The following is a 20,303-nucleotide window of genomic DNA, read 5'->3' on the forward strand; positions in this document are numbered from 1 at the left end:
AAAATTTTAATTTCCATTTGAAAACTTGAATTTTTATCATAGGCAACATATACAATCAGTTGTTTTCCTCGAAGTGACAGACTCTATTCATTTTCCAGAAAATGTCTGCCAAAATTCCAAGTCTGAATAGCCATAGATTGTCCATTGTTCTTTCACGTAAAAATGGTGTTTCATGAGAAAAGCTGCTAGTTCAGCTTGCAACTCACTCACGGACTTTTCCTGAAGGCATCAATTCTCCTTCAGTACGCAGCAAGGGTGCTTTATGTGTGCTTCATTCCAGGTAATTTTTTTAAATCTACTCAAGTGTCAAGACTTAATAAAATTAATCTTTTGTGCAGCTTCATCAAGGACGTTCTTGAATTCAACAGCTTTTTTTTTTTAACTGTCATCGTGTGGTGGGGAAGAATAAAATGACTACTAATAGAGAGCGGGGTGCTCCTGCCTCGATTTGTGCTAAGGAGCCAGAATTCTTTTTATTGCTATTGCACATTCAGTGCAAATGTCAATACAGTGAAAAAGGCAGACAGCCTCTTAGTATTATTATAAAAAATGGTTTCGACCTCCTGGTCTCCCTGGAAGGGTCTTGGGGACTGTACTTTGAGAACTGCTGACCTAGAAGACCAGAGAGCAGTGTTAATAGGGGATTTGGGTAGGGCAGGTTGAGCATTCATTTACATTTATATTTCTGAGACTAGAATATCTACCACACATAGTTATTTCGTTATTTTATTTAAGCCTCACAGTAACATTCACACAGTAGATAGCATTATTCCCATTTCACAAATAAGGAAATTGAAGCTCAGAATGGTTCAGTAATTTTCTGGATGAAACAAGGGCCAGGAATTTAGATGAAAATCTAGATCTTGGTGATGTTAAGCTTGTTCTCTTGCCCTTCCTTCTATTGAACTATTCTGGGCTTGAATGGCAGGTATAAGACTTAATGAACACTTACTAGGCTCTAAAAACTATTCTCAGAAAAAAATATAAGTAAAAACCATTCTCAAAATTTGAAATGTATTAGCTTATTTCATCCTCCCAACAGGGCCCAGATTAGCCTTATTTTAAATGTGAGGAAACAGAGGCCCAGGGAAGTTCCTTAGGTTTTCCAGAGACACAGAGCTAATAACTACGGAGCTAGGATTTTAACCCAAGAAGACTGACTTCCAGAACCATTTTGCTGGGGCACCTGGGTGGCTCAGTCAGTTAAGCATCCGACTCTTGGTTTTGGCTCAGGTCATGATTTCAGGGTGTTGAGATTGAGGCCCGAGTTGGGCTCCGTGCTCGAGCTCAACAAGGTGTCTGCTTGAAGATTCCCTCCCTCTGCCCCTCCCCCCACTCTCTCTCTCTCTCTCTCTAAATCTTTAAAAAAAAGACATTTTGCTAAAATATCCCCTAATTAAAAACACTGAGAAACCTAAAATTATATATATGAAACAAATACATGAAACAAATTAAATCATGAAACAAATATTTTGCCTCTTGACATATAAAATAGCATATGATCAACAAATCTTGGTGTATATGTTTCATTTCCTCAAGGCGAGGCAAAAGCATGTGTAGGAAAACCTTCAGTGTATGGAAATTTAGGCAAGAAGTTAATTCACATAAATCACTTCGAGTCCTAAAAGGAGTATAGTTCAGTTTACATTTCAGCTTTTCAAGATCAGGATGTGGTGACCCAGGGTGCAGATGGGAAAATGATGTGGTCTATGTCATACTGAGCATATGACAGACACCCGTTGAAGAGCGCACCTGTTCCTGGAGAAGACCAGGGCACTGGAACCCTCATGGGTGTAACAAGAGAACCATTTCCTTTACCATTTACCACCTCAAGAATTAGTCCTCTTGGGGTTTATTTCCTTTTTCTAAAAATAATGGCAGCAGTATTGTTACTCAATCCACTAAAATGGCTTTCTGTGTTAACTTCCAAGACAAGAGCTCTTTTTCTGAAGTGGGATTCTACTTCTCCAGCCAATGGGAGACCCCTCACCTAGAAAGAAAGGTTATTTACTTTTATCTATGAAAAAGCTTAAAAATGCAGACAGGCTGCCCCCCACTTGCTCCTCCTGTCCCTGTGTGCTCAAGAAAATGCCTCCCTCGGGAACAGGTCTTCTACAAACCTTGCCTTCCCACATCAGAGCAGGGCAGGGCAGAGGGTCTCTATAGGGCAGGAAGGGCCTGTGGGGGCAGGAAAGCCTCCTGGAATGGGCGCCATCTACCTGCAAGAAAGCAAGGAAGAGAAAATCTTGTTCAGTAACTAAGAACCAACTTTTCCACTGATGCTCTTCCTCCCTCTCCTCCTACTTGCCCTTCTCCCCATGAGGTTTCAGTCTCTGCTTATCACCCACAGGAAATGCCCAGTAATAGGGAGGAGAAAGGAAGAGGTGACCGACCTGTCTTCTGTACACGAACTTTTCTTCCCCCAGGCTCATCCCTTCCCTCCTGCCCACTGCGGCCCCTCAGCTCCAAACCTGATGCGGGCTTCTCCTTCCTAAAGCTTTCCCACTTCCCATTAGGGTCTTTATTCCCCAACCCTAGAATTCCCGTCCCTGCCCAGAGGGACTCCACCTGAAGCTGGGAACCTGCAGGATCTACTCTCCCATTTAGAGCTGCCTGGAGGGGTCAGAAAGCTCTTTATCCTACAAGTATTGCTACACCTAGTGGTTCTGATCTGTATTTTCTTCACATAGCCTCCACTTCCATTCTGCAGAAATGAGCTGTTTTTCCTAGCCTGGGAACCTAACCACATTTCTATCTTCTCATTTATTTTTTCTCATTAATTCTACTCAGTATATTTTTTAAAGGGCTATCCTGGGGCATATGCAGAAATCCTTGCCCCAACCCAAGAATTTTAACACAAAGTATAGCCTAGGCCCCTTAGAGGGTTGGCAGAAGACTTGCTCCCTTAGATAACATGGAGCAGGCATTAATTCTCCCAGTCTTCTCACCTCTCGGCAAAGAACAGAATCTGTGAAAAGTGGGAGGTGTAGCCCTGTGCTACGAAGCGTACTGAGTAAGGGTCCTGGATCCCTGGGAGAACAGGAAAAGAGTCTCAGGAGAGGGGAGGTTGATTGCCTCCTGGCTTGTGTCCCAGCATGATAAAGAAGGCAGCTCAAGCAGGGCCTCACAAAACAGGCACAGACTGACCTTGAGAGTCCCCTCACGTCAGGGCGGCCCTGTTTTGGAAGACAGGATAGCAAGAGGCAGGAGAACCAACTTAGGACAGCAACTGGAATAGACGGGCCATGAGGATGCGTTATGAAGCCTAAATTGGGGGTTGCAGCTATGTAGGAATTTGCCCTTTCCATAGCCATAGAAGAACAAAACCACCAATTCCTCAGGATTTCAGTAGTTCTTGCTCATTCTTCTCCCGAAATTTCTCTTTCCCTTCCTATCTCTAGTACCACACCCATTCTCCCCAGCCTCCTCTCTTCCCAGCTAGAAAAGGGCAGCTCCTTCCCCACCATTTCCCAGCCTCTGGTCAGGTCTTACCACCCACTCCGTAGTTCTCATTCTTTCACCATTCTCTGTGCCTCTTGGTATTAGCAGTTCTCAGTATCATTCAACAGGCATTAGCTTCTCTTAAGTTTTTTTTTTTTTAATTTTTTATTTATTTACTGAGAGAGAGCGCACGTGTGCAGGGGAAAGAGCAGAGGGAGAGAGACAAGCAGACCACGTTGAACACAGAGCCTGATGCGGGGCTTGATCTCACAATCCTGAGATCATGGCCTGAGCCGAAATCAAGAGTCAGAGGTTTAACCGACTGAGCCACCCAGGCATCCCTCTCTTAATTTGTTTAATTGTCTTAATTAGTCTTACTCGAAAAGAAATATCCTCAACTTTATTAGTTCTTGCTACCTAGCCAAAACATTGAAAATTTCAGTGAATTGAAATGTAATAGACTTCCAAGATCTGGTGTAAGTTACACAACGAGCACGATGTTGGGTAAGGTTTGAGGTGTGCTACCATTTGTCGGGAAAAAATAAATATATTTCTAAATACATAAATTATTTCTGGGAGGGTATGGAAAAAGCTATATGCCCTTTGGTGACTTTTGAAACTTGGATTATGTGTGTCTGTTACCTTTTCTACAGAAGAGAGTAAATCTTTAATAAAGTTATAGTGTGTGAGGCAAGTTATTTTCCACTCATTTATAAGCAAGATTATTAAGAAAAAGGTTTATCTGCGTAAGGGTAACTATCAAAAAATTAAGAGTGATTATCTTGAAAAGACGTTCTTCCCCTCGCTCTTTGCTTATTTGAGGTTACTACAATTTAATTCTTGAAAAATAATAAAGTGGAAAATAAAATGAGCTTGCATGGGGGCAGGGAGTAAATGGGAAATCTTTGTACCTTCTGCTTAATTTTGCCATAAACCTACAGCTGCTCTAAAAAACAAACTCCTAAAAAAATGATTGGAATATTGCCATACATAAAAAATGCAATTATAGAAATTCAAGACATGGGTAAAAAGGCAGGGAAAGAGACCAGAAATGTATCAGACACATTTCCATATGTATCTTTCTAATAGCTGCCTAAGGCTTGAACTATTTTCTATTATTTATCCCTTTCATATTACAAATCATGTGCCTCATTTCTTACTATAAATATACACCCACAAGGCACAGCTTTGTGTCTATCTGGACATCCTCAAACCTCTGAGATCCAAGACCTGAAAGCCCCCTCAGGATACTCTCATTTCAGGACCCCCTAGGACGTCCCTAGTACCTGGTGTACACATACCTTCAGCTAACTGCCTAGATTGAGACAAGTTCTGGTTTTGAGAACTTGAGAACCTTTGAATGTACCTTCATCAAAGCACCTTGTCCAAGAAGTCAAGGATTCCAGCACACCCCCTTAGTCTGAAATTACATGTCACCCCCAGAACCAGGACAACACTTAGCATTTGCACGTGCCCTCACCCTTGGCATTGCCATGTAGCTCTTGTCTTCTACATCATTCATTCTTTATTCAGTCATTGCCATCTTAGGTTTTTTTGGTTGGTTTTTTTTTTACCTTAACTTTTGTGGCAGAGGTTGGGAGAGAGCTCCTACCATCAAGCAACTGTTTGTGTTTGACTTCCCAGTTAGAGACTTGCCAAGGTTGAGTCATAAATAGTTTCGAGTCAGAATACCATAAATACTTGAATAGAGAAATTATTTAAAAGGTGCTACTGGAGTAATTAGTTATGGCCAAAAGCCTTGAGGAAAATTTCACAGGTGAATAAACATGGGAGCTGAGTCAGGAAGAATAAAGAAGCAATCTCCAAGTAGAAATTGGTAAAAGAATATTCCAAGGGGAAAGAGCAGCATGGGTAAAATTAAGGAGATAAACTGATGCACAATGAGGGAATAGCCAATAATTGACTGGATTTAGAGCACAAAGACCTGGAGGTGGGGGGATAAGGTGGGGGTGAATGGAAGGGAAACAGAAGGGGAAGTGTCCTGAAAGTAGGGTAGGTACCCTCACTGGGAAGGCCCTAGCAAGCCTGTGGAGCCATGACTCCAGCCTTCACTTGAGTTGGGGTCAGGCTTACCTGATAAACTGGTAGGACCAGGGGGACTCTTTGTACAAGGATACCATCAGGGAATGAAAAGGACAGCCTGATGTTTGTCCCCGCTGTAGGTTTCTTGCCCCTGGACTCATGATTACCATTGAGAATACGGCCTATAGACAGAAGCTGAGGCACTGGTTTTGAAAGGAAATATTGGCACAGAGGCTCAAGCAGGTCTGGGTCAATGTCCAGGAGATAAACGTTGACTGGGAGAGAGTGGACATTTTCCCCACTTCTGCACGTAAAAATCACCTGGCTTTGGTACTTCAAGGATTACAGAGAATGCGATGGTATGTTGATACCTTGAGGGTTTACAGCATGAAGCAAGTTCACTTGATGCAAACAGCAGTATTATCATGGAGTGGGGACCTCCCCATATGTGGTAGGGTCTAGGTACCAACCTGCAGTGTTTTTGTGGGCAACAGATACCCACAAGAGGACTAAAGAGGAAGACCTTGAGATGACAGGTGATAAACTTATGCAAGGTCCCGGTCAAGACTCAAAAAAATGAAGAGCTGGGTGTACATTTACGACTGTGGAAGGGATGCTAGAAGCCTTCGCTCAGCAGGAGAGGCAAAGCCAGTACCATCTGAGGTAATGAGGTGATGCCTAGCGGAGCAGACAGAAACCATCGCAGCTGAGGTCACGTGCACAACAGGTGGACCACTACCAGTAAGCGGTGACATCCGAGACCACCCTGCCCCCAGCACAGCCTGCTGAGGGAGGAACAACTGCCCACTGGCACACGTAATCATGAGAAACCATAAATAAGAGTTCGTTGTTTTAGACCACGAAGTGTTGCAATGGTTTGTTACATAATAAAAACGAACTGATACAGCCCCAAGATGAGAATTGGTGCTTAAGAGCTGCGTAAGTAGGGCTGACAGTTTGATCCAGGTCCCCAAATGCAGGGAGCATAAACCTGAATGAGAAGGCTACTTTGGGAGCGTGTAGAGGATTTGTAGTGTGTCAACTTCGGTAAGCTGAAACTACATTTCCCAGAACTTCTTTCCCTGCAGAGTTCCCATGTGGCTGGAATCGTGAGACATTCTGTGCATTGTTCCTCACAAGATGGAAGGAGAATCGCAGTCATTTTCTCTTGAATTCAGAAGGTTGGAGTGGGGCGTGAGGTGCTGGTGCCACTCACACACGCGTCACCGATCTGCTGGATTGCCCACTGTGGCTCTGTAGCCCTTCCAGCCTCTGTCACCTCCTCCCCCAGCTTCTCGGACTCCCAGGCCAACTGTGTGCTTAACTCTGTGCAAAAGGCACCAGCTTCTCCTTCGGAACAGCCCCATCATCAAGGCTGGAGGCTTCAAGTCTATGAGAGACTAACGAGAATTCCAGTCTACCTTCCCAGGTTCCAGCTCACTCATGTTTGTTTCCTTCCCAACTTACTGCCCAAGCCTTCAGGCTCCTCCCTCAACAGCCATGGAAACAACAGACTTATGTAGATCTTTGAACTAGCTCCCACAGTTGGATAAGGTCAAATCCCTGTAATAAATACATAATACATACAATATCGTGTATAACATACAGATTATATATATAATATTCTAATTATATGTAATACCAAATTGTGTGTGTGTGTGCATGTGTAAAAAAATCTAGTAGTTCTGCTTCTCAGACTGACCAACGCAGAGAGTCTAAAAACCCTGGCTAGCCAAGATGAATAGAAGGAATTTCTAATGGCCTCCTTCCGCAACGGCTGAAAATACTACAGCCCTTGGCTGGAAAAAACTGAGATAACCATCAGTGAATCAGAAGACAGGAAATGCTGAAGACAGAAGCAATGGTGGTGCTCTACCATTGGGTCTCACTACTAGGGACCCTTCAGCCTGGGAGCACCCAGCCTTGAGGGAACATTGAAGAGAGGATGATATTCTAGAACACTGAAGACTGTTCACAGTCAGGAAGGTTGCATCTAGATATCAGATGAAACAATCGACATGAAGTCCTTGTAAAATGTGGGGAGAGAAGATACTCAACTTCACTGTAATCAAAGAAATGTAAATTGGAACTGGAAAGTGATTCCATTCTCCCTTAGATAAATGCTCAGAGATACCTATAAAAAAATTTAATTACACAAACCCTCTGACAAGGTAGTTTTAGTCTTAGTTATTTATCAGAGATATCTTCACATGTGTGGGAAATGATGTGTGTATAGGAATATCCATTGTAGCATTTTTTTATACTGGCAAAAGATTGGAAATTACCCAAGTGTGTCCCAATGAGGAATTGGATAAATTATGGTTCATTTATAATTTATCCAATTTTCAGTGTGTAGGTGTATCCAAAAAATTGTAGCACTGTTTATAATAGCAAGAAATTGGAAATTACCCAAGTGTCTTCCAATAAGGAATAGGATAAATTACGGTTCATCTACATAATGGTGTGTAATACATTTACTTAAAAGAATGAAACCATTGTATGTCTATTGATATAAAACAATCTTCAAGATATATTGTTAAATGAAAAACAGGACTTGAATAATGTGTGTGCAGTATACCCCCTCCCTCTCTGTTTTTTTTAATTCCAATATAGTTTTTTTTAAGATTTTTATTTATTTATTTATTTATTTGAGAGAGAGAGCAAGAGCAAGGGAGAGGGACAGAGGGAGAAGCAGGCTTCTTGCTGAGCAGGGAGCCCAACACGGGGCTCAATCCCAGGACCCTGTGATCATGACCTGAGCTGAAGGCAGACGTTTAACCGACTGAGCCACCCAGGCACCCCTAATTCCGTTATAGTTAACATAAACTATCTTAGTTTCAGGTGTACAATATAGTGATTCGTCAATTCTATCCATTACTCAGTGCTCATCTTGATAAGTGTGCCCCTTAATCCCTTTCGCCTATTTAACCCATCCCCTCGTCCCCCTCATCCCCCTCCTCTGTGGTAACCATCAGTTCTCTATATTAAGAGTCTATTTCTTATCGGAGGGGGAGACGAACCATGAGAGACGATGGACTCTGAAAAACAAACTGAGGGTTCTGGAGGGGAGGAGGGTGGGAGGATGGGTTAGCCTGGTGATGGGTATTAAAGAGAGCACGTTCTGCATGGAGCACTGGGTGTTATGCACAAACAATGAATCATGGAACACTACATCAAAAACTAATGATGTAATGTATGGTGATTAACATAACAATAAAAAAATTCCCAAAAAAGTCTGTTTCTTGATTTATTTGTCAGTCTGTCTGTCTCTCCTTTTTTCCTTTGCTCATTTGTTTTGTTTCTTAAATTCCACATGTGAGTGAAATCATGATACTTGTTTCTCTGACTTATTTCACTTAGCATTATACTCTCTAGCTCCATCCATGTCATTGCAAATGGCAAGATGTCATTCTTTTGTGTGGCTGAATAATATTCCATTGTATATGTGTACCACATCTTCTTTTTCCTCATCAGTCGATGGACATTTGAGTTGCTTCCATAATTTGGCTATTGTAAATAATGCTGCTATAAACATCAGGGTGCACGTGTCCCTTTGGATTAGTATTTTTGTGTACTTTGGGAAAATACCCAGCTGTGCAATTGCTGGATTGTAGGATCATTCTACTTTTACCTTTGTGAAGAACCTACATACTGTTTTCCAGAGTGGCTGCACCAGTTTGCATTCCCGCTAACAGTGCAAGAGGATTCCCCTCTCTCCACATCCTGGACAACACCTGTTGTTTCTTGTGTTGTTGATTTTAGCCATTCTGACAGGTGTGAGGTGATGTGGCATTGTAGTTTTGATTTGCATTTCCCTGATGCTCAGTGATGATGAGCATCTTTTCATGTGTCTGTTGGTCATCTGGATGTCTTGTTTGGGAAAAATGTCTGTTCATGTCTTCTGCCCATTTTTAATTGGATTATTTGGTTTTGGGGTGTTGAGTTTTTATATATTTGGTATACTAACCCTTTATTAGATATGTCATTTGCAGATATGTTCTTCCATTCTGTAGGTCGCCTTTTAGTTTTGTTGAGTGTTTCCTTCACTGTGCAGAAGCTTTTTATTTTGATGGAGTCCCAAGAGTTTATTTGGCTCTTATTTCCCTTGACTCAAGAGGCATATGTAGAAAAATGATGCTATGGCTGATGTCAGAAACATTACTGCCTGTGCTCCCTTCTAGGACTTTTATAGTTTCACATCTCATAATTAGGTCTTTAATCCACTTTGAGTTTATTTTTGTGTGTGGTGTTGGAAAGTGGTCCAGTTTTCCCAATACCATCTGTTGAAGAGACTTTCTTTTCCCCATCAAATATTCTTTCCTATGTTGTCAAAGATTAATTGACCATATAATTGTGAGTTTATTTCTGGGTTTTCTATTCTGTTCCATGGATCTATGTATCTATTTTTGTGCCAGTACCCTACTGTTTTGATGACGACAGCTTTGTAATATAACTTGAAGTCCAGAATTGTGATGCCTCCAGCTTTGCTTTTCTTTCTCAAAATCGCTTTAGCTATTTGGGGTCCTCTGTGGTTCCACATAAATTTTAGGTTTCCTTGTTCTAGTTCTGTGAAAAATACTGTTGGTATTTTGATAGGGATCGCATTAAATGTGTAGACTGCTTTGGGTAGTATAAACATTTATTTTTTATTTTTTATTGTTATGTTAATCCCCATACATTACATCATTAGTTTTAGATGTAGTGTTCAGTAATTTATCAGTTGTGTATTTATCAGTTGTGGTTTAAATGCAAGAACATCTCTGGAAGAATTCACATGAAACTGGTAATTTTTGTTACCTTCAGAGAAGGGAATTGGGTGCCTAGGGAACTTTCCCCCTTTTGTACCATGTGTGTCTGTTATTGCCCCCCCCCAAAATCTTAATTTTCAAAATTGTTGCCAGTTTGTTCAAAATACTGCTTTTCAAGAGGTAGCCTTGACCTTTTTCCAATGGCAAGAATGGCCTGAAGAGCAAAAATACAATTACACCTAAGATTAAGCAAGGTGAAACCCAGATTTCTCCTACAAAAGAGAGTCCTCTTAAAAGATATTACAGTTTATCCAAAATCTATAAAGAACTTATCAAACTCAACACCCAAAGAACAAATAATCCAATCAGGAAATGGGCAGAAGACATGAACAGACATTTCTGCAAAAAAGACATCCAAATGGCCAACAGATACATGAAAAAGTATTCAACATCACTTGGCATCAGGGAAATCCAAATCAAAACCTCAATGAGATACCACCTCACACCAGTCAGAATGGCTAAAATTAACAAGTCAGGAAACTACAGATGTTGGCGAGGATGTGGAGAAAGGGGAACCCTCCTACACTGTTGGTGGGAATGCAAGCTGGTGCAGCCACTCTGGAAAACAGTATGGAAGTTCCTCAAAAAGTTGAAAATAGAGCTACCATACGACCCAGCAATTGCACTACTGGGTATTTACCCCAAAGATACAAATGTAGTGATCCGAAGGGGCACCTTCACCCCAATGTTTATAACAACAGTGTCCACAATAGCCAAACTATGGAAAGAGCCCAAATGTCTATCAATGGATGAATGGATAAAGAAGATATGGTGTATATATACAATGGAATATTATGCAGCCATCAAAAAATTAAACCTTGCCATTTGTGATGACGTGGATGGAACTAGAGGGTATTATGCTAAGCGAAATAAGTCAATCAGAGAAAGACAAGTATCATATGATCTCACTGATATGTGGAATTTGAGAAACAAGGCAGAGGATCATAGGGGAAGCGAGGAAAAAATGAAACAAGATGAAACTAGAGAGGGAGACAAACTGTAAGAGACTTAATCTCAGGAAACAAACTGAGGGTTGCTGGAGTGGAGGAGGGTGGGAGGGATGAGGTGGGTGGGTGATGGACATTGGAGAGGGTATGTACTATGGTGGGCGCTGTGTATTGTGTAAGACTGATGAATCACAGACCTGTACCCCTGAAACAAATAATATGTTATATGTTAATTAAAAAAAAAGATATTACAGTAATCCAAAACATGTACAGGCAAGAAAAAACACATAGATAGACCCAAGAGGGATGGCAAAGAGTGATATATTCCAGGGAATAAGAGATTTCGTGTGATGAAGGCATAATCAATTTTGGGGGGCTGCATATCGAGGAAGACTTAGTAGAAATAATGAAGACATTTATGTGGCAGAAACCAATAGGGCAAACAGAAGGATGCTTGGAGATGGTTTGTGTTAGGGAGGTTTGGAGTCTTGATAGAGATAATCAAAACCCTGTAATAAAAGGAGTTTGGGGATGCAAAAAAGACAGGTAAAACTCCAAATATGTTTTTAAATATTTATTTATTTGAGAGAGAGAGAGATAGAGAAGGAGGGAGAGGGAGAGAAGCAGACTCCTCACTGAGCATGGAGCCCAGTGTGGGGCTGGATTCCACAACCCTGAGATCATGACCTGAGCCGAAATCAAGAGGCAGATGCTCAACTGACTGAGCCACACAGGTGCCCCAGCAAAACTCCAAATATTGATAATTATGTATGTGGAATACATCATATAAGAGAAGAATTTTTTTTTGTTTTTTAAAGTGGTTGTTTATAACAAAGGGAAGTCATAGGAACAGTCCTGAAACATAGGCTCCAATTCAGGTCAAGGACAAGGGATGCTTCTCTAGCTGGTGAAATTCGGATGCTAAGATCCAGGGAGAGGTGAAGAAGGCATGCATCTTGGTATACAATTTTGACAAGCCCTCCAAACGCCTTAGAATCCTGATGGGGGGCATTTGGACATGAGCACCTAGTATACCAATTCCCCATCCTATTAGATCCAATAACAAGACAAAATACCCCAGTTATGAATGGAATTTTGCCAACATACATTTCCAATTTTTATTGCAGCCCTTAAAAGTAGAGTGATTGCTCTTTACAAGCTGCCAAATCTGTTCTTTATAGCTGCTTAATAAGTTGTTTTACCTGACAGTTGACAAATAACTTGTTTTCAATGTCAAAAATAGTGGTCTTACATTTATTAAGTACTTTATAATTTTTAAGAAGATTTTCTTTTTTTTGAGAGAGAGACTGTGCATGTGCACGGGGGGGGGGGGGAGGAGCAGAGAGAGAGAGGGAGAGAGAGAATCTTAAGCAGACTTTATGTTCAGTGTGGAGCCCAGTGCAGGGCTCTATCTCACAATCCTGAGATTATGAACTGAGCCGAAATCAAAAGTTGGTTGCTTAACCACCTGAGTCAACCAGGCACCCTTAAGAGGATTTTCATAAATGCCTTTATTTGTTTTCCAAACAATACAACTGTTTTGTTCTCAAAGCACTTCTGTGATAAATGTGGGGTATTACCACCTAATTATTACCTATCTGCACCTAATTTTGGAGATGAAAAACGGCTTGCTCAAAAGTCACACTATTGGCTCAGAGCTGGTTTCTACAAAATTCAGTGGTCTTTAAATTTGCCGTCACCTTGTAAAAACAGGCTATACTAAACTGAAATAAATTAGAAACTGAATTAGTTGTTGTATAAGTCAGGTTTCTTCAGAGAAACAGAATATATAGACATAGATATATAAATAGATCTTTCTTTCAGAGAGAGAGATTTCAAGTAATTTCCTCATATGGTTGCAGGAGCTAGAAAGTCCTAAATCTGCAGGGCAGGCTCACAAGCTGGAAATCCCACCGAGAAATTAATGTCTTTTTTTTTTTTTTAAGATTTTATTTATTTGACAGAGAGAGACACAGCGAGAGAGGGAACACAAGCAGGGGGAATGGGAGAGGGAGAAGCAGGCTTCCCGCAGAGCAGGGAGCTCGATGCGGGGCTCGATCCCAGGACCCCAGGATCATGACCTGAGCCGAAGGCAGACGCTTAACGACTGAGCCACCCAGGCACCCCAAGAAATTAATGTCTTAAGTTGGAAGGCCAACTGGAGGCAAAATTCCTTCCTTCAAGGTGGTCTTTTCTCTTAAGGCCTTCAACTGATTGGATGAGGCCCACCTACGTTATGGAGAATAATCTACTTTACTCAAAGTCTAGTTTTTTAAATGTCAATCTCATCTAAAAAATACCTTCAGCAACATCTATGCTGGTATTTAGTCAAACAGTTGGATACCATTGCCTAGTCAAATGGACACATAAAATTAACCATTGTGTGTTGGGATTTGGAATGGCTGTGTGTAACTCTTATCCTAAATTAATGGCTTAAGCAAGTTAGCGTTCTTTTTTTTTAAAGATTTTTTTATTTATTTATTTGAGAGAGAGAGCACACTCATGAGTGGGGGTAGGGGCAGAGGGAGAGTGAGAAGCAGATTCCCCACTGAGTGGGGAGCCCAACGTGGGCCTTGATCCCAGGACCCCAAGATTATGACTCGAACTAAAGTCAGACACTTAACCGACTGAGCCACCCAGGCAACCCCAAGCAAGTTAGCTTTCAAGTCAGTAGTCAAAAGAAGCCGTCCAGAGCTGATATAGTGACTCAACAATCATTAAGTGTTCAGACCCATTCCAGTTCGTTGCTCCATTATCCTCAACACATAGCTTCTGCCTCATGTTCCAAGATGACTGCTTTAGCCTCAACTCTCACATTCTCATTCAAGTTTGCAGGAAGAGGGGAAAGAGAAGAGCATCTGCCTCCCTTTAAAGACACTTCCTGGGAGTTTCCCATGTCTTACATGATCTAGAATTTAGTTATATAGCCACACTTAGTTACAATGGAGGCTGAGAACGACTGTCTTTATTTTGGTGTCTATTGACCTGGCTAAAATTCCAGGAATCTGAACTTGGGAATTCAGGGAAGAAGAAAGAATGGATAGATATTGGAAAGAGGTCTACCATGTACAGATCACTGCACTGAATAACTGAAGGGATGCTATTTCTTCCATGGTCTACACCATAAATTATTCAGAGCTGCTCATATGTGAATGTAAATTAGTGAATGACACATAAAAATATGCTTAGTCTATATATTGTTGAAAAGACTAGACAGATCCAGGGGCACTAATCACCTCACAGTCTATACCATGGATCTTTCTTAATTCTTAATGTACTGAACATGATGGTAAGTGATGACTACATGAAAGTAGACATTCCATATGCAGCTGGTTGCACTGCACAGCTAAGGGGGGCATTCACATTCTACTCTTTTCCACAGATTTTTCTGCACTTGATTTTAGCCAAAAGGCCGAGAAGCAATCCAGGGATCTTTCTGGACTCTTTATATGTTCACTGTGGAGGTAAAAGATGGCCACGTAACAGAAGCCTTATTCCACGTTCAGTTGTGAGTACTGCACACTCAGATGTTGCCATTCAAACACAATCTATGCCAGCTTTATTTCTGGATTCCTAACATGCTCAAAATAGAGGTAAGTACTGATAATTGCACTGCACAACTCAATTGGTGTCATTTTTGTTTTATATACCATGTAACTTTCTTGACTCCTCATATGGTGTAGTTAGTGACAGTCTCGTAAAAATAAATGTGGACATACTCCACAGTTTAAGGGATTCTATTCATATTATAGTCTATCTCATGGATCTTTCTGGATTTGTCATATATTCGATGTGGAAGTATGTGTTGGCCACATGAAATTAGACTGTGCTATGTATTTTAAGTACACTGCAAGACAGAAGTGGTGATAATCATATCCCAGTCTATGCCATGGATCTTTCTAATCTCTTCATATGCTCAGTGTGGGGGTAAATAATGGTCATGTGAAAATAAATTTATCCTTGTACATTTGGGTACACTATACAACTGAAGAGGTGCTAGTCACTATCTGGTAAATTCTGTGGTTATGTCCGGCTTCGTCATATGTTAATGTGGAGATAAGTGATGGTCATATCAGTTTATACTTATTTCACTTACAGTTGGATATACTGTGCTATTCAAGGGCTGAAAGCCACATTCTAGTCTACGCCGTAGATCTTAGAAAGATACTTCTTATGGTCAGTGTGGAGGTTAATGATGGCCTTATAAAATTAGATTCACTGCATATACAGGTGAGTGTACTGCACAATTTAAAGGCTGCCGATCACGTGATGAGTTCTGGACCCATATACTTGTGGGGATAAATGCCACATTCAAGTAAATATATTCTGTGTAAATTTTGGTGCACTAAAAAATTTAAGGATGTCAATCACATCCTAGTTTGTGACATAGATCTTTCTGGGCTCCTCATATGCTCAATGAGGAAGTAAGTGATTTCGACAGTAAAGAAGGATTATGCAAAATGGAAATCTAAATCACAGTGAGATGGCATCTCACACCTGGCTATTATCAAAAGGATGAAAAAACAAGTATTGACAAGGATGTAAAAAAAAAAGGGAACCCTTGTACACAGTTGGTTGGAATGTAAATTGGTACAGCCACTATGGAAAACAGTATGGAGGTTCCTCGGAAAATTAAAAATACAACTACCATATGATCCAGCAATTACACTTCTGGGTATCGGTCTGAAAAAAACAAAAAAACAAAAACGGGTACCTCGGTGGCACAGTTGATTAAGCATCCAACTCTTGATTTCTGCTCAGGTTGTGATCTCAGGATTGTGAGATCAAGCCCCATATCAGGCTCTGTGCTCAGTGTGGAGTCTGCTTAAGACTCTCTCTCCCTCTCCCTCTGCCCCTTCCCCCTAAAATAAGTAAATCTTTTTTTTAAAAGTGCTAATTTAGGGGCGCCTGGGTGGCTCAGTCAGTTAAGCGTCTGCCTTTGGATCAGGTCATGATCCCAGGGTCCTGGGATCGAGCCCTGTGTTGGGCTCCCTGCTCAGCAGGGAATCTGCTTCTCCCTCTACCCTTCCCCCTGCTTGTGCTCTCTCTCTCTCTCTCATACTCTCTCTCTCACAAAAATAAATAAAATCTTTTTTTAAAAAAGTGCTAATTTGAAAAGATAGATGCACCCTCATATTCATTGTAGCATTATTTACAATAGCCAAGACATAGAAACAACCTAAATGTCCATCACTGGATGACTCAGATAAAGAAAATGTGGTATTAGGAAAAAGTCTCTTCAACAAATGGTGTTGGAAAAACTGGACAGCAACATGCAAAAGAATGAAACTGAACCACTTTCTTACACCATGCACAAAAATAAATTCAAGATGGATTAAAGACCTAAATGTGAGACCTAAAACTGTAAAAATCCTAGAAGAGAGTAATTTCTCTGACATTGGCTGTAGCAACTTGTTTTCTAGATAGGTCCCCTGAGGCAAGGAAAACAAAAGCCAAAATAAACTATTGGGACTACATCAAAATAAAAAGCTTTTGCATGGCAAAGGAAACAATCAACAAAATTAAACAGCAACCTACTGAATGGGAGAAGATAATTGCAAATGATATATCCAATAAAGGTTTAGTATTCAAAATATATAATGAACTTGTAAAACTGAGCCCCCAAAAAACAAATAATCCAATTTAAAATGGGCAGAAGACGTGAATAGATATTTCTCAAAAGAAGACATCCAGATGGCCAACAGACACAAGAAAAGATGCTCAACATCACTCATCATCAGGGAAATGCAAATCAAAACTACAATGCAATATCACCTCACACCTGTCAGAATGGCTAAAATCAACAACACAAGAAACATCAGGTGTTAGCGAGGATGTGAAAAAGGGGGAACCCTCTTGCACTCTCGGTGGGAATGCAAACTGGTGCAGCCATTCTGGAAAACAGTATGGAGCTTCCTCAAGACATTAAAAATAGAGCTACCCTCCAATCCAGCAATTGTACTGCTGGGTATTTACCCAAAGAATACAGAAATACTAATCCAAAGGGATACGTGCACCATGATGTTTATAGCAGCATTATTTACAATAACCAAGATATGGAAGCAGCCCAAGTGTCCATTGATTGATGAATGGATTAAGAAGATGTGTGTGTGTGTGTGTGTATGCACACACACACAATGGAATATTACTCAGCCATAAAAACAAAATATTGCCATTTGCAATAACATAGATGAAGCTAGAGAGTATTATGCTAAGCAAAATATGTCAGAGAAAGACAGATACCATACAATTTCACTCATGTGGAATTTAAGAAACAAAACAGGGGGGAAAGATGGCGGAGGAGTAGGGGACCCTATTTCAACTGGTCCCCGGAATTGAGCTGGATATCTACCAGACCACTCTGAGCACCCACAAAACCAGCCTGAGATGTAAGAAGATCTGGATCTCTACAAACAGAATATCGCAGGCGGTTGGTTTTGAGGTAAGAAGAGGAGAGCCGTGATTCTGCGGGCAGATATGGGAGGATAAACGGCGGCGGGAGGGTGCCTGGCCGTGGGGATCCTACACCGCCGGTGAGCGACAGCCTCGCGCACTGTGGACGGGCACAGACTCGCAGACCGGTCCATAGCGGCGGGGAAGGGACTTTAGGGCAGCCCCCGGGTCAGAAACCCAGAGCAGCGCGCGTGTGAACTGGGAGCGGCTGGCGGTTTTAGAAGCACAAAGGGCAGAGACGCGCCCCGACCTGGAGGCAGGACTGGGAGCGCCACGGAGGGGCGCACAACCCAGGACGCTGCAGTTTATAGCAGCATGGACAGAAATGGAGACGGTGTGGCCTGGAGAGCTCACTGAAGAACAGACTGTGATCTCTCTGCTCTGAGGTAGAGGGTTGGAAACAGTCTCTTCTGCTCTGACTCGCGGAAGAGACGCGGAAAGCCACCAGGGAAAGGCGCCAGAGAACAAAAGCCCCAAAGACTGATTCCCACTGAGCCCATCCCCCGCCACAAGGGCACAGGGCAACTCTGCCCAAACAGGGTTGCCTGAGTAACAGCGTGGCAGGCCCCTCCCGCAGAAGACAGGCTGGGAAAACAAGACGCCAGCAACCCTAAGGTCCCGAGAAAACAGGTGCATCTTGCTTGGGTTCTGGTCAATAATTTGGACTCTATATATTCCCTCAAACACCCATCAACAGAATGACTAGGAGGAGGAGCCCCCAAAATAGAAAAGACTCAGAGATTATGACTTATGCTGCAGATTTACAAATGGATGCGGATATAACCAAGATGTCGGAGATGGAATTCAAGCTAGCAATTGTGAAGACAGTGGCTAGAATGGAGAAATCAATTAATGGCAACATAGAGTCTCTAAGGGCAGAAATAAAAGGTGAATTGGCAGAACTTAAAAATGCTATCAATGAGATCCAATCCAATCTAGATAATCTAACAGCTAGGGTAACTGAGGCAGAAGAGAGAATAAGCGACCTGGAAGACAATACAATAGATAAAAAGGGAAAAGAGGAGGCCAGGGAAAAACAACTCAGAATCCATGAAAATAGAGAAATAAGTGACGCCATGAAGCGTTCCAATGTCAGAATAATTGGAATCCCGGAGGGAGTGGAGAGAGAGAGAGGACTAGAAGATGTATTTGAGCAAATCGTAGCTGAGAACTTCCCTGATCTGGGGAATGAAACAAACATTCGCATCCTAGAGGCAGAGAGGACCCCTCCTAAGATCAAGGAAAACAGGCCAACACCCCGGCATGTAATAGTAAAACTTGCAAATCTTAGAACCAAGGAAACCATCTTAAGGGCAGTTAGGGGGAAGAGATTCCTTACATACAGAGGGAGGAACATCAGAATAACATCAGACCTATCCACAGAGACCTGGCAAGCCAGAAAGGCGTGGCAAGACATATTCAGGGTACTAAATGAGAAGAACATGCAGCCAAGAATACTTTATCCGGCAAGGCTGTCATTTAGAATGGATGGAGAGATGCAGAGCTTCCACGACTGGCAGAAACTGAAAGAATATGTGACCACTAAGCCGGCCCTGCAAGAAATATTAAGGGGGGTTCTAGAAAAGGAGAAAGACCCCAAGAGTGATATACAACAGAAATTTACAGGAACAGTCTATAAAAACAATGTCTTCACAGGCAACATGATGACAATTAATTCATATCTTTCAATAATCACTCTCAACATGAATGGCCTAAACGCTCCCATAAAACGGCACAGGGTTGCAGATTGGATAAAAAGACAGGACCCATCCATACGCTGTCTACAAGAGACTCATTTTGAACCTAAAAATACATCCAGACTGAAAGTGAAGGGATGGAGATCCATCTTCCATGCCAGCGGACCTCAAAAGAAAGCTGGGGTATCAATTCTTATATCAGACAAATTAGATTTTAAACTAAAGTCTGTAATAAGAGACACAGAAGGACACTATATCATTCTTAAAGGGTCTATCCAACAAGAAGATCTAACAATTGTAAATATCTATGCCCCCAACATGGGAGCAGCCATCTATATAAGCCAACTGTTAACCAAAATAAAGTCATATTGATAACAATATGTTAATTGTAGGAGACCTCAATACTCCACTCTCAGCAATGGACAGATCATCTAAGCAGAAAATCAACAAGGAAACAAGAGCTTTGAATGATACATTGGACCAAATGGGCCTCATAGATATTTACAGAACATTCCACCCTAAAACAACAGAACACTCATTCTTCTCAAGTGCACATGGAACTTTCTCCAGAATAGACCATATACTGGGTCACAAATCAGGTCTCAACCGATACCAAAAGATTGAGATTATTCCCTGCATATTCTCAGACCACAATGCTTTAAAACTGGAACTCAATCACAAGAAAAAATTTGGCAGAAATTCAAACACTTGGAAGCTAAAGACCACTCTGCTCAAGAATGTTTGGGTCAACCAAGAAATCAAAGAAGAACTTAAACAATTCATGGAAATCAATGAGAACGAAAACACATCAGTCCAAAACCTATGGGATACTGCAAAGGCGGTCCTAAGGGGGAAATACATAGCCATCCAAGCCTCACTCAAAAAAATAGAAAAATCCCGAATTCACCAACTAA

The 20,303-nt window shown here is 41.5% G+C and overlaps 1 long non-coding RNA gene across 1 annotated transcript; it reads right to left on the reverse strand.

Moving 5' to 3' along the window:
• Positions 1 to 520: 520 nt before the first annotated feature.
• Positions 521 to 2,481, reverse strand: LOC116646160. The gene is made up of 3 exons (XR_004302075.1): positions 2,394 to 2,481; positions 2,121 to 2,219; positions 521 to 612 (listed from the first exon to the last, which is right to left on the reverse strand). It is a non-coding gene; the product is annotated as an uncharacterized LOC116646160 (long non-coding RNA).
• Between the last annotated feature and the right edge of the window lie 17,822 nt (positions 2,482 to 20,303).

The sequence above is a fragment of the Phoca vitulina genome, unplaced genomic scaffold (assembly GCF_004348235.1).
Source record: "Phoca vitulina isolate PV1807 unplaced genomic scaffold, GSC_HSeal_1.0 scaffold35, whole genome shotgun sequence".
NCBI lineage: Eukaryota > Metazoa > Chordata > Mammalia > Carnivora > Phocidae > Phoca > Phoca vitulina.